General features: G+C 42.3%; 1 long non-coding RNA gene across 1 annotated transcript; it reads left to right on the plus strand.

Moving 5' to 3' along the window:
- The first annotated feature begins 8124 nt into the window (after positions 1-8124).
- On the plus strand, positions 8125-11145 carry LOC107311539 (uncharacterized). The gene is made up of 2 exons (XR_001554130.3): positions 8125-10120; positions 10765-11145. It is a non-coding gene; the product is annotated as an uncharacterized LOC107311539 (long non-coding RNA).
- Positions 11146-15165: the final 4020 nt, after the last annotated feature.

Raw genomic sequence — 15165 nt, forward strand, 5'->3', positions numbered from 1 at the left:
ATTTAATTTGAGAATCAACAGGATGTGCCGGAGCTATTTGACAGCAGAGGAGAGTAATCGGGGAGTGGATTTATTGATCTCAGTTGATGTTAAGTGTGAGAAAGACCATGGTCCCCAGAGAGGAGGTCACTGCCATGTGAGGCAGAGGGACAGCTGCGTGCACTACTGGCTTCTTTGTGGACCTGAGAGGAAAGCAATGACAACCACCCTGGGAAGGAAGGTCAGTGGAGACAACAACTGAGTGACACAAAGTACAAGGCAACTCTGCACTGAGTGCAAGAGAAGCAGTGATTTAATGCAGGGGAGGTCAAACTAATAGCAGAAGTGAACATAAAAATGGTCCCTTGGATTCAACTTTGAGAGTCAGAAAGGTGACTCTGAGACTAGGAAAAGGGGCTCTGGTGATGGGGGCTTAAGTCAGAGGAAGCCTGGAAATCCATGTGAAGAGAGGGCAGGGAATCCCCTTGACTCCCAAGTCTGCAACTGGGCTGGGAGACAGCTCCCCATAGTGTTGACCTGCTGCAGGAAGGGTTGCTCTCACTGCAGGCTGGCCTCTGCCCACCCCTGTTCCCTGGAAGTCACCTTCCCCTTCAGCAGCGGAGCAGCCAGGGTGTGACTGACACACAAGGGCTTGGTGGGCTGAGGTGGGGTCTAGCTATGAACCCCAGTTGTTTTCTCCAGGAGGAAAGTGGAGGTGGAGAGGAATTGGTGTTTATTACAGTGCCATTGTACATAAAGAACATGCCTAGGACAACATATTGTATGATAAACATCTAAAGTCCAACAGAGAGGGCCATCCATCTTCCCCATGCAGTATGTGTGGTGTGGCAGGCTCTTCAAGTATGCATTGCATTGCTCCTTCAAGAGCACTCCAAGTCTTCCTCCACCACTTATTCTCTGCCCTTTGTGTGTCAGTGTCTTTCCTCCTCTAATCTTCAGCTTTCTGACTCTGCTTTAGAGGGAAACTAATATCCATTCCTCTGCCTTTTCTCTGTCTTTCAGCTCCAACTGGAGTACTGCTATTCAGCAAATACTTCTGCTGCCTTCCAGCAGCCAGAGCTTTTGGGCCTTAATCGTGTGCCATGGGCAGTTAAGGACTCTCTTCAGCCTCTTCTTTTCCAGCAGTCTCTCTGTAGGGACCAGCAAGATGCCTTTCCCTAATTTCAATTGGTATAGTTGCTAACTATGTCATCTTATGAATCATCTCAGTTTGGAGGGAGGTGATCTACGCAGGCGAACAGGAGCTCCTGTGCCAGAAAGGCACTCACCCTCAGTAGAAAACTGTGCTTTTACAGCCTGCTTTCAAGTACTGCCAAAGGAAGCAGCACACAGGAGCCTGCTGAAGCAGGATCAAGTTTTGGTCCAGTAACTTACTCAGCACAGTCCAGTCAGGAATGAGAGATTAATTTTGTAATATCGGGTTATTGTGCTTATGGTAATGCTGATTCTTTACCTGTATCACATTTCTTAAGTGGGAGATTGAAGAGGTTTTGCAGCCATTCCTGATATCAGTATGTTGTGCACATAAAGCCTTGGAGATGACCGGGAGCCTTATGGAGCCAAGATTGTGGTGTAGGCATGGTGCTCCAGCCAGGGGAGCTGTATGGGAGGTACAGTAACAGGAATACTTTTCAAGAGGAATCTGTGTAAGCCAGGAGGCAGTTTCTTGGGGTAGACTTTTTGAGTAAAATTCAATATGAAAGAGCTCCCCATTTCAAAATGGCCCTAAGCGCTTTTTGTCTGCTTTGTCTGTTTCTCCTTGGGTATTAGTAATGTTCCTTGCTGGTTGAAATACTTTCAGAAGCAGATTGACACAGTGGAAATTCAGTCAAGGCAGATGTATGCACTTGTGAGACAGGTGATGAATACTGTGCTGCAGGGAGTAACGAGGTCAGGAGTCACAGGAGAGAACAGAGTACTGCTGCACCATGGGTGTGCTGTTCCCGTCAACCTCTACTTCAGCCTGGAGGTGGGCCTAGGATTTGCCAGTACTGCTTGTACTAGACCTTACTTGACTGCCACTGGCTGTTGCTAGGGAAGGAGTGGGGGGGACCTTTATGTTAGATTTTACTACAGGTACTTTTTCTTGGAATTCTGTTCAAATTTTCTCATATATTTCATTTCACTGAATTTGTATGTCTTTTAGAGTTAGTAATCTCTATCATCCTTTTGAAAAGCTGGACTTTTTTATTTTATAACACCTTCAGTTCCTATGCAAGAAAACAGTGTGGATGATGAATATCTCTCTAGCATGAACTGTGTGACTTGAAAGAAAAATTTTGTTGGAGAATAATATGTAAGAAGGGATGAAGGCTGCTTTGTGCTCAGTGCTGCAACTTGAGAGTTAGGCAGCTGCTTCAGGGAGCTGACATATAACAACCATAATAATGATGACATGGAGTATTATGTAGCAATTTAACATCATACAGTTCAAGTTATTGGCTGTTCTCACCCAGCATCAAAGCCTCTTGATATATTCAATAAATGGCCCCATCGTCCCACATTACTCACCATGTGCACCCAGGTCCTTGAGCAAAACCAGTCCCATGAATAGGCTTTTCTTTGCCCAAAGCAGAATCATAGAATCACAAAGTTGGAAAGGATCTGCAAGACCATCTAGTCCAACTGTCCTCCCATTACCACAGCTACAGCAAACCATTGAACCTTATCTCGGAGCTCCTCATCCAGACGCCTCTTGAACACTGCCAGGGACAGCATGAATAACACAGACTGTCTTGCCCAGTATGTTCTAATGTGTACCACTGGGCCTTTATCCTCTTCTACAGTACGCAAGAGGTTTGATTTGACAGGATCAGATGTAATGGCAGATTCCTGAATGTTGACTAACTAGGTGGCTTTTGCTGAATGTGTGTCTCAGTGTTTGAATGTCTCAGCACCCACTGCTCCCAGTGTAGCCTTTAACAGTCCATTGTATTGTTCAGCTTTTCCAGAGGCTTTTACATGATGGGGGATGCGATATACCCAATCAGTAACATACCTTTTGGTACAGGTGATATGAGATTGTTTCAGAAATGAGTCCTGTTGTCTGACTCAATTCTTTCTGGGGTGTCATGTTGCCACAAAACTTGCTTTTCAAGATCTGGGATGATATTTTGGACAATGGCATGGAGCACAGGATATCTGTTCAGCCATCTTGTGGTTGCTTCCACAATAGTAAGCACAAGGGTTTTGCCATGGTGAGTTTGTGGATGTAATATAATTCACAAGCCTAGCCTCTCCATATTAAAAGGTAAATATACCTATTAAATAGCATCTATGGTCAAGTGCATCCCTTGATCCTAAGCCATCCTACGTGATACATCTCTTTCTTGATGGCCTGAGATATCATGGCCAAATGAGCCAGAAATAATACACCCTTACATTTCCAGTCTGGATCTATCTGAGCCACTTCAATCCTAGCAGTCTGATCTGCCTGATGGTTGTTTCGATGTTCTTCAGTGATGCAACTCTTGGGTACGTGGGCATCTAAGTGACATACGTTTATGACCATGTTCTCTACTCAGTCAGCAATATCTTTCCACAGAGGAGGGGCACAGGTGGGTTTGACTCTGCACTGCCAGTTGTTCTGCTTCCATTGCTGTAACCACCCCCACAGAGCACTAGCCACCATCCAAGAGTCAGCACAGAGGGAGAGCAGTGGCCACTTTTCTCTTTCAGCAATGTCTAATGTCAGCTGGGTGATCTTCTCTTCTGCAGATTGGCTTGATTCACCCTTTCCTTCAGTATCTTGCAACTCATCATGTAGGACTCCATACAAAGCAATATTCCACCTTTGATGCTTTCTTACAGTGCAACAGGACCCATCAGCAAACAGTGTATACTTTTTTTCATTTTCTGGCAATTTACTATATAGTGTAGGATCTTCAGCATGTGTCACACCCCCTTCTGCCAATATTCTGAAATCTTTGCCTTCAGGCCAGTCCACAATCACATCTAAGATTCCTGGATGACTGTGATTCCCCATTCAAGCCTGTTGTGTGATCAGTGTGACCCCCTTACTCCATGTAGCATCATTTGCATGATGTGTGGAGGGGACCTTCCCATTGAAAACCCAGCCCAGCACTGGCAGTTGGGGTGCCAAGAGGAGCTTTTCTTCAGTACTGATCCAAAGCAGCTTGAATGCTGTTATATGCTTCCAGCATCTCTTTTTCAGTTGGAGTACAGCGGGCTCCAGATCCTCTGTATCCCTGACTCCCAAACCCTAGGGGCAGACCTTGCGTCTCTCCTGGGGCTTTCTGCCAGAGGCTCCAAATGGAATAATGGCTGCAGCATAAAACATGCTTTTTACTTCTTGTCCTGTCCAAACTGGCCCAAGGGCTACTGCATGAACTGCCTTCTGTTTCAATTATTCATTTGTTTCCAAGTGGTGTGTAAGGCTTGGTAGCTCACTAAAGCAGCACAGTACCCATCATAACAAAGGTTGTTTGCACTTCGGCGTTCAAATGATGACTGCCTCTCCATCTGCCCTCCTGCAAATAATGTATTTGTCAAGTAAGTGCACAAAAGCTACTGCTTTCCAACAGGAGCTTTGGTCAGCCACCCATTTTCCTCCTCTGTGAGGAGAAAAGGAGTGTCTGAGTCTTACTACACCTGCCGATTTTGGTTGCCTTTTGATGATGCAATGTACTGGCAGGTAGGTCCAGGCTCCTCCCGCAGTCTGACCCTATGTCCTGTGTAAAGCATACCTAGATGCAGGCTCTGTCAGTAGAATGAGCTGTCCCTGCCAGCGGTGTTGCTTGTCCTAATATCTACTCCCATTGTTTTTTTACAGACATGTGAGCCAAGTGGTGGACCTTTGGATCTAAGGGCTGGCTGTACAGGGAGCGCTCATGGAGAAGTTGGTGTCTGATGCCCACAAACTGTAAGTGGGGCTGTATCTGCTGTTGATGTATCCCACCTATTCCTATTATGAGCTTGGTCCTAATGCACTTCCTGAGTGGATGTGGCTCTGATTAGGGTGTCTGGTGATTTTGTTCTCAGAAGTGTTGTGGTTTAACCTGGCAGATAGCTAAGCGCTACACAGTTGTTTTCTTGCTTCCTCCCCCGTTCCCAGTGGGAGGGGGTGAGAATAGGAAAAAATAAAGTAGAACTTCTGTGTTGAGATAAAAACTTCTTGCTAAGATAGAGAAAAGGAAGAGAGAAAAAAAGGGTAATAGTTATGACATATGTATAGATGTATATATGAACAAGTGATGCACAAGCAATTGCTAACCACCCACTGACTGATGCAAAGTTATTTCATGAGCAGTGGAAGAAAATCCCCAGAATTTGCCCTCTTTTTCAAGCTTTCCTTCTTTATAATGTAATATGGTGTGGAATATCACATTGGCCAGTTTAGGTCAGCTGTCCTGATTCTGTCCTCTCCCAGGTACTTGTCCCCCCTTAGTCATTTTGCTGGGCAACAGAAACTGAGGGTCTGAAACATTCTTGACTCTATTACGGAACAACTCAGCAACAACTAGAAACAGCAGTGTGTTATCAACATTGTTTTTGTCCTAAAAACAAAACATAGCATAAAACCAGATGTTCTGAAGATAAACAATTATGTCCCAGCTGAACCTAAGACAGGTCCTCAAAGTTTCTCTAAAGAAAGGGCCAATGCACCTAGCAACTGGCCCCAGACATAGTATATATGTAATGTGCTACTCTTATGTTCATTAGATGTAACATTGAAAATGGAATCTGGGGAAGTTTGCATGTAAAAACTCCCAGGAGGATATGGTCACAAGGGTTAATCAAGCCTCTTTGTTTTCTAGTAGTGTTTATGTGCTTCAAAATGAGTAACTGTGGGCTTTATCCTAAGTGACATTGGAATATGAATCCCACCAAATGCAAGATGCTCCTTTGCAAGTCTTACACTATGATAATGTAAGACTCTACTGATTTTGGATGAACCAAAATTGGAGAGTAAGATATATATGTATGTTTGTAATAAAAGTGTTAGGGAAGCTGGTTTTCAGTGAGTGAAAGCAGGTAGCAATGCAGAAAATAATTTCTTGCTGGTAAACTAAATGAATGTAAATATGGATGTGGGTTATAAAGTGTTTCTGGCAAATATGTACCTGGTACCTCTGATAGATAGAGTGGAACAGCAGGGCAGAGCTGAACTCTATCCATGCAGGTGTTCTTTCTCTGACAGAAGCACAGTACCAGCAAATTTGTCCATAGAAAGCAAACAGAATCACTTTCTGCCCCTGCTTCAGTCTGTGTGTGGGCTGGTAGGACTCGAGGGGGAATTGTGCGATTCAGGCACAACGTGAAGCTGCCTGACAGATTGCAGACAGATGTAAGCTTGCTTTGCCAGTGCTCTGCACTGACTGAAGCTCAGCTAATGTATTCTATTTCTCCGCCAGGCTTATTGCATCAAGTTCAGCGTTGTGCTGATAATGCAGTCACGTGCCTTCTGCTTTCAAACTGGCTCATTTTCTTACCACCTTGAAGCAAACTTGCATCTGCTTTCAAAATGCTGTGTGCCCATATAGTAGGGCAGCACAGTCTTCGTGACGTGGAGCTGGGGTGTGCTGAAAATGGGGGGCGGGGGTAGGGAGGGATAGAGGGGGAAAGGATCAGAAGTTGTCTCAAACACTTTGAGGTAGGGAGCGTTTGAAGATATGTGGTAGTGCATAGGCAGCCTGGAAAGGGTTACAGTGAATGAGAGAAGATGGTGGCTTGACTGACAAGCAGAGATGCTGACCATCTTAGTACACTGAACTAGCTAGATCCTGGATGCTGAAAATTGAACCGTATGTATAGGCTTTGTTATAATGGCTGTTCCCTGGCTAGAAAATTACACCCTTGTATGACCATCCCTCTTTTATTCTGCAGTGTGTTCTCTATGTGTGATATAGAGCAGCCAAGCAATGTGATTACTGCCATGCTAATACACATGCTTTGAGATGTCTCATTTGGACACAAGATGTTATTTTGGCATAAAAATGGCAGTATCGATTGCTTCATAAATTTTACTGATTATAAGTCAGAGCATAGCAGAGACCAGTGTGATGGCTAGAGGGTGTCAGAAGGAATACACCTACTTACTTCTGAGCTGAAGATTCAACTCTTTCATTCTCAGTATTTGGCAGTATTCCTACATACATGCACCTACATACACGTCTTAAGTGATTTCTGCTTTAAATCTGAAATTTCAGCTAGGGACTCTTTATCTTTTTATTATTATTATTACTATTATTATTATTATTATTATTGTTTGCTTGAAGTAGAGGACTAGATTCTAATGTTCTTTCACACTCTAAGTGCCCTGCTCCAATAGAGGCCCAACTTACTTTTATATTAGGAAGAACATAACTATGGTACAGTTACCACAAAGATGAAAATATTGAGCAGAGCCAAACTTCCTCTTTTTCCTAAACAGTACACACTGCAGAAAATGCAAATGGATTTCTCCATATTAGTCATTCCTTATGTGCAAATAATTACTGTTTCTTATACAATGTAGATGCCTTGCTAAGCTTAAGCAGATTTTATTCAGTGTCAAAATGTGTTTGTCTGCCACATCCAGCTAATTTTCTGGAGAAAAGAATTCAGATAATTCTATAATTTATAATAATAAATGCAGATAATAAATGCATAATCCTATCAATTGTCAGAAAGAAACCCAGCAGTTCTCACTAGAATGAGGGTGGGTGTGGGGGCTCCTGAGCACCCGTGGTGAGTTGTTTCCTGAAATCTGCACAGTTAACAAAAATGGACATAATTTAATAATATTATTTATACTGTGTTTTAAAGACAATGTTGCAAATCTAGTTAATTACAAGGTCTCATATTTAACTTTGTATTTAGTTTGCCATTTGCTGTTCAAAATGGGTATCTCCCATGCTTCATAAAGTGTGTATGTGATAAAGCTTTCCCCAGAACTTTCACTCATTGATTAAAATACTGCCGCTGGTTGGAATGGGGTTGGGGCACGTGCCCTTGCTATTCTGACATTTATCACATATAGAAACTGAATGTTTTTACCTCCAGGCAACACATGTGACCTAATATGTGGCTTAAATTAAAGGACCTTTTCAGTGAATAGAAGGCCACAGTGTATTACACTTCAGTTCCCTATGAAGTTAATACAAGTGGGAGTACAGATAGGATAGTTCTTGGGTAGGTTCACCACAGTCCTCTGTCAGATCCTTCATTACATTTAAATATTTTTCTAATTCCAGTTCTTATGAAATACATGAAAACTAAGATCTAGCTTGAGGTAACTTCTCCAAAAAACCAAATCCATTATTTGGATGTGTGCTAAGGGGCCAAGCCAGCTCTCAGTCTTTCCTGAGTCCAAGTCAGGAGGGCAGATTCCTGTTTCTGTCACCACACAGCAGTAGTTTGACTGAAAGGAATCCACTGCTTGCTTTCCCCCATTCCCATCACTCATGCCTTCCTCATAGTTTGCAAATCAACTCAAAAGAAGCGGGTCAGCATAGCAGCATAGCATCACATGCCTTAGACTAGGGAGGACTTAAGTGATTCTCTGAGCCCTCTCAGCATGTTCTGGACACCAACAGGCAGCCAGATTTTTGCTCAGCACAATCTGTTACTCATCTGTGCTTAGGACACAGTGATGGTTTGGATGGATACTGCTGAAGAGAGTAATCCCTCCCTGCGTTTAAAGAGATTGCAGATCTGGAATCCCATCTGATTCACCCCCTGCTCATTGTACTCCCTTTTGAGTCATCTTTGAGTGATCAGATCTTTTTATCTGTTCAGAATGGAGGCTTTCATTGTCCTTGTGTTACATCTCATTATGATTACCATACACGTAGGCAGGTGACCTCAGGCAAAAATGGAGTCTTACAATAAATTGGGATATTTACTGACTGCCAGACTGCTAACTCGCTGCTCCCAATTTCTTTCATATCCCAGATCTGAGCAATGATCTAAATGGTTTTGTATTTTAAGGTTATGCCAAAGAAGTTTGTGCAGACTTCTAACTGCTGGGCAATAATGTTTGCCTTTATTGCACAGAACCAGTAGACGTGTAGTACAGCAGCCATCAAATGTAACGTTCAATACATATGGCCAAAGGAGGTGTGCTTAGAAAGCATGGCTAATAATGTAGGGACAAATTCCATTTTGTTTCCCAGAGATATTAAGGCTGACAGACTGTTAGTTGCATGATCATTAGCTAAAGTGAGCTCCACAGCAATGCTTGAGGCAAAATAGCAATAATATGGTGGCAGATGCAGCAGGAACAGCACGAGTCAGCAGCACCAGCTAACAGCTCTTTTGATTACCAGCGGTACATTCAGATTCCATCTAGAAACCTTAGGCTGTTTGTTGTTTTTTCTCTTCTTCTGAATCCTTCCTATCTTCAGGCCTCCACCTCTACTGACATCAATTTTTCAAAGCAGTACCTAGGGACTATAAATTCTGTTTTCTTTCAACAAGCATATGGGTAAGAGAAGTTATTTTTTATGGCCAAGGACAGGCTGTTTGTTTTCTAACATCACACAGTGTTTAGGTTCTCAATTACTATCGTGCTTTAAAAATAATTCATGCTCGTTTATTAGCAGTACTCCAAAATTAAGACATTTAAGTCTGTGTCCTGATGCCTGTCTTTAAGGTAGGAACACAGAATTACACCATATGCATGCCTATAAATGCAAATCACCCTACTCTTTATCATCTTCCTCCCTGATAGCCTGAAAAAAGAGGGGGGATGATAAGGATTCTAACATTCTTCATGCTCTGTATTGCTTACACTGACTTATAGGTTTGCTCAAAGTCAACCAAATGTGAAACAATCTATGCAGAGCTGCATTTGGACCCAGAGGGACACATCCATGAAGAACCATGAATCATATTTCATAATGGCATATCTGCGAGGCATTTCTCAGCCCTCTAAGTTCACAGAAATGACAAGTTATTAGAACCTAATTCTATTTTTACTTCAGTTCCTGACTGAAATCGGTCACTTTCTTCAGACACTTGCTGCTTTCTTTCTGCCCTCACAGAAGAAAGTGGATGATACCTGTTCAGCAGCACCATCATGACACTTGGAGTTGTGCTGCATGGGGAGGGTCTCTGAGACACCCTTCCAGAACATGATTGAAATAGGACTATGGAGCCCATAGAAGTATTTCAGGAGGTGAGCACATGCATTTAAATCAGACTTTTCCCTTTGATAACTTAAATTCCAAAAAAGCTGTGGATGTCCTATCTCTAGAGATGTTCAGGTTGGATATTAGGAAAAATTTCTTCTCTGAAAGAGTGGTCAGGCACTAGAATGGGCTGCCCAGGGAGGTGGTGGAGTCTCTGTCCCTGAAGGTGGGCAGCCTGATCTGGTGGGTGGAAGCCTTGCCTATTGCAGGATGTTGGAACTGAATGGGTTTTAAGGTGCCTTCCAAGCCAAGCCATTCCATGATTCTGTGTTGACTGAGTAACTAGCCAAAGCACTAGGAGTTACCTAGCTTTGTACTAGTAAAGAAAGCTCATGGATTTTTGAGAAATTTTCTCCAATTCTCTCTTTAAGAACATGTCAGAACTCCTTTGTCTACTATTATTAACCAGGGTTTCTGTATTCTGCTTTGGAATAACTTAATCACATGAAAAGAAACAAGCAACCAAACACAAGTGCTAGACTTGTCTGATTTTAAAGTGATGTTTGACAGAAATTACTAATTGATGTTCCTTAATTATAGGACATCCACAAGCAGCTGTGATTTCTCTCAAGATGTATTATTAGAAAATTTGCAACCACTTGCTCTTTTTTTTTTTTTTTTTTTTTTTAAGTTTCTGAATAACAGCAAGGTGTCAGCTATTCAAGCTCAGTAGTCGGTAAGTCATATGGTTCCCAGCCTCCATCTACCTGAATCTCCTCGCAGCTTCACTTCTGGGGTCTACATGGCAATAGATGAATTTAGAACTGCACCTGCAGGAAGTCTTTGGGAGGTAAGCACACATTTCTATACTGACCAGAATAAGGACGGATCTCAGCAGATGCCTACCTGCTCTCCTAAACTCAGGAGTGTGCAAGTGTTTCTAGCAAGACTGCTAGTGCTAATGAAAAACCCATTTACTATGAATACTATGAATATTATGAAGCCTATGCAGATTCATAAGCAATGTAGTGTAAACGCTGTTGTCATTCAAGATTTCATTTGCCCAAATGTTTGTGAAAAACCAACTCAAGATGATATGAATATATTAGAGTGAATTCATACTGAAATTTTGGCACTTCGTTGTGAAAGTATTTGCAGTGCTGAACCATCTCCACCTGGATTCTTTTAAGATGCTCTGAGCTTTATCACTACTAGGGTGTGTGTATATATATATATATATATAAATGTGTGTGTGTATATATATATTTCTGATCCTAAAATTGGTCTTTGTAATATTAGAAACATGAAATTTGCTGACAGATTCCCCAGTGAGCAAGGCTGGTCTAAAGCTGCTATTTTAAGAACTCTTGTGAGAAAAGTGATTGGTAGTGGATGCACTGAGCCCTGATTCAGCAGGAATTGGTGTGGGAGTCCTGCTTCCTGCTCAAGCTACAGAAAACACCGAAGAGGACCTCTGCTTAAATGAATGGACAGAAACTTTTCAAGGCGCTTGGGAAAGCTCATTTGTTAGGTATAGAGAGGAGAAAATTGCTCAGAAGAGCCCTGTTGTAGTCAGTGCCTCAGCTGATGAAAACAGGCAGGAATTCAATGAATTCCATGGTGTTAAAATGATTTTACACTTAGGATTTGATTTGACTTGACATCTGAATGTGAATTTATTTTAATCTCAATTTCATCACAACTATGTGAGTTTAGCTTAATCATAATTTAATTGTAACTACTGTCAGCTGAACTCCTCTATATACAGCTGTTATGCAATAATCATCGGGCAATTTTCCATCTCTATGTGATCTACTTGAACAAATCATGAGAACAATGGAATGGGCAGTTGAGCCCAATGTAGCAATGTTTAGACAATATAAAACTGTGATAGATGAGAGACCTCTGAAAAAAGTATGTCCTATATGAAACAGCACATGGAAGATGAAGTTTTGAGGGCTGTCATCCAGTTTATCTTCCTAAGATATCCTGGGAATGAAGGAGTTTAAAAAGAGTGGCTGATTGTAGCTACTGCTCTGCAGATATCTGAAATACACTGAGCTGAATTAGCTCCATATTTCCTTTCAGCTAAGGATGGATTTAACTGGAGATAATCTCTTGGCGTGACTGGAAGCTAAATGTGATTCAGAGAGATGTTCTCTACAATACCTTCAGTGTTTTTGTGCTTAGTTTTCTTTTGTCAAGATCAAATCAAGCCAATTCTAAACCATTGGGAAGGTGTGTGCATGATGAGCCTGGGGATGCAGAAAGGAGAATGAGCTTTTGGATTGTGTGGATGCTAGCCCTGACAGCTTCCCTGCTCTTTTCCTGGGCAGATGGAAATAATGATGCAGCACAACTGATTTTATCTGTGTATGATACTTAATGTCATTATTGGGGAATTTTAGGGTGTGGAGTTAACCCTCAAATCCTCAATCTGTGTAGGTAGCTGCATATGTCACGTAACATATGTCACATAAAACACATTCTGTGTTCCCTAGTGAGACTTTCTCCTTTAATTGCCTTGATCCACCAATGTTCTCCCCAGAACTATTGCAACTGAGAGAAGAATAGGCTCAATCCACTCCCTGTCTGGCCTTTGAGAAGCTGTGTCCAACAGCAGTCCCAGCTGTCCTGCAGCATCTTCCTGCTACTCTTGTCCTGTGATATTCTGGGCTAAATGCTATCTCTTCCCAAATCCCAACTTATACATCACTTGTATACTGCTTACTCCAAGGAGTGCTTTTTGGCCCTCGGGGTTCACAGAAAACAAGGACAATCTAGGGTGGAAGAGTTTAAAATGAAAAGCATCCAGTCCAACATGCAACTTGTCTTTTTTGCATAAAAAATGATGTTTTTTATACCTTTCATTAGTTCCCATGGGTGAAGTCTCCTGAGGTTAAAAAAAAACACAAACCCAAGATACAATGTGTCGCTAGCATCCTGCAGCTTTAGGATAAAATAAATGAACGTCGCATGAAAGGATGTTTGGAGAGAAGCAGAGGCAGAGTTTAGTGCTTCACCTCACTAAGTTTTTCTTGCAGTAAAACTGCCAAGCCCAGTTGCCCAATCTCTCCTGCAAATTTAACACATGCCCATTATTTGCTCCAGAGTAAAGAAAACAGCTTGGGTTTTTTTTTCCTTTTTTTTTTTTTTTTTTTCCTGGGATAATGTTAAAAAGCAAAGCTCTAATCTGCCTTTCCAAGCCCGCCTCCTATTCTGGCAGCCTGCCTGAGATTCAGCATCCCCATTTAACCAAGGAGGGCAGAAAAGGGCAGAAGGCTTTTCAACACCCTCAGCTTCCCAGGCACCAGAGGATGCCAGGCTGTCAGTGCAGCTGCAGGCAAAAGAAGTCACTAAGAACAGAGAAAGTGAGGAGCAGAGCCCACCCCTGCCCGCTTCAGTAAAACAGATCCAGTGGGGATGCACATGTTGTGTCCTCCCTGCCTGTCAGTGGCTCATCATTTCCTCCAGGCTCATCCTTCCCTGGGCTTTAGTGTGCAGTCTGAGTTCACACAGCCACTCCCTGAAGGCTGTGGTTACCATCTGAGCTATCCCCTAACTACATGTTTGACTCATCATGTTGTCTTGTCCAACAGAATGTGAAAATCAGACTTCCATTTCTTTGTGGGTTACTCCTTGTTTTAATCTCAGGAAACTGTAGTTCTGAAACATGCTTTCAGTAATAGCAAGATTCACTTCTGTGATGCTGAACATGAATTGCAGTGGAATGGGAGGGAAGCAAAAATAGAGAGGGAAGTGAATAATTATTGAACAGGAAGAAAAAAATCAAAACATCCATTTCTAATTTTCTAAGACTCTTGAAAATAACACTACAGTTGGTGAAAGAAAATAATGGTAGAAAGAGTAAGCTGCCAAAAAAAGTCCATAAAAACAAGTCAAAACTACTCAAAAAAGGGCATGGCGTTCCTTTAAAGAGCTACATGTAATCAACAGGGTACCTGACTAACTGGTGCGCAACGTGTTTGTCTGAGCACAGTAACTCTCCCTCCAAGAGGAACACTGTGAGCCGAGCAGGCACGTACACGTTTTGGAAATTCTTTTCAGACTCACGATGCTGATTCTATTAGTCGATCCAGTCCACAGTGGACTGGCAGAATTGACTTGCAAAGGAAACAGTTGCACAGAAAGTGTGGAGAGGGAGCTTCATTTTAGAAAACTAAACTTTTGCAGAGAGGGTAAGTCTCTGGGCAGGGCTGGCTCTTCTCCTAATCCACAAAAGGGGCACAGTTTCCATTTCCTTTTGGAACAAAATTGAATGCCTTGTTGATGGGGCCTGAAATATTGATGAACCATAAAGATTTTGTACTCTCATGCTCTGACTGATTTCTTGTGCCCTCCAAATATAAGAAAGTCCCTGTATATATGTGATGGCTCTGAAATCAGTAAGTGGAGAAAGGAATCTCAAAACACCCATTGAAAAAGATATGCTACATTCCTCTGGCACAGAGAGAAGGACCTAGCGGGCTGTAACATCTGAATTTGCTCCTAAATTTGATATGGAAAGATGAAGAAATGTTATGAAAATCCAAACATCTGTTTCTGCTGGTTGTTAAACATTGTGGTCTGAATGACTGGAGGCCCCACCGAGAGACCATGCTGCTGCAAATGGAGAAGTTACGATGAACTTCCCAGTGAGGATCAAAGCTGCTAACTTATATCTACCTAAACTGCAGTCTGAGTTATAATTTTCAGTTCTTTCTAAATGTCTGGGAGAATGTAGCAAAATGATTTAAAGGATTTTCCTGGTTCTTGAACTAGGTAGATGTTTTCATTACATGGTGCTCACTGTTGGTGAAGCCAATACATGGGATGTCTCCAGTGAAACAGCGGGACAAAGCTGTAGCAATCTGAAGAACAGATAGATGGTTTTGAGGCTTTCTTTGGTTGAGATGCATGTTGATATGTTTGGATGCATTTGAGTTTTGAAATTGTCTTAGACTACCTTGGCAAAAATTTTCCTCTTGTGGAATCACAGGATTGGGGATGAGGGAAGACTGCAGGGTGGCACCTGCTCTGTGCTTGTCCTTTTCTTTGAGTAGTCACAAAGGGAGATGCTCCACTTGGGGCA

This window comes from Coturnix japonica, chromosome 3 (genome assembly GCF_054131305.1).
Source record: "Coturnix japonica strain WE chromosome 3, WE-NBRP24, whole genome shotgun sequence".
Lineage (NCBI taxonomy): Eukaryota > Metazoa > Chordata > Aves > Galliformes > Phasianidae > Coturnix > Coturnix japonica.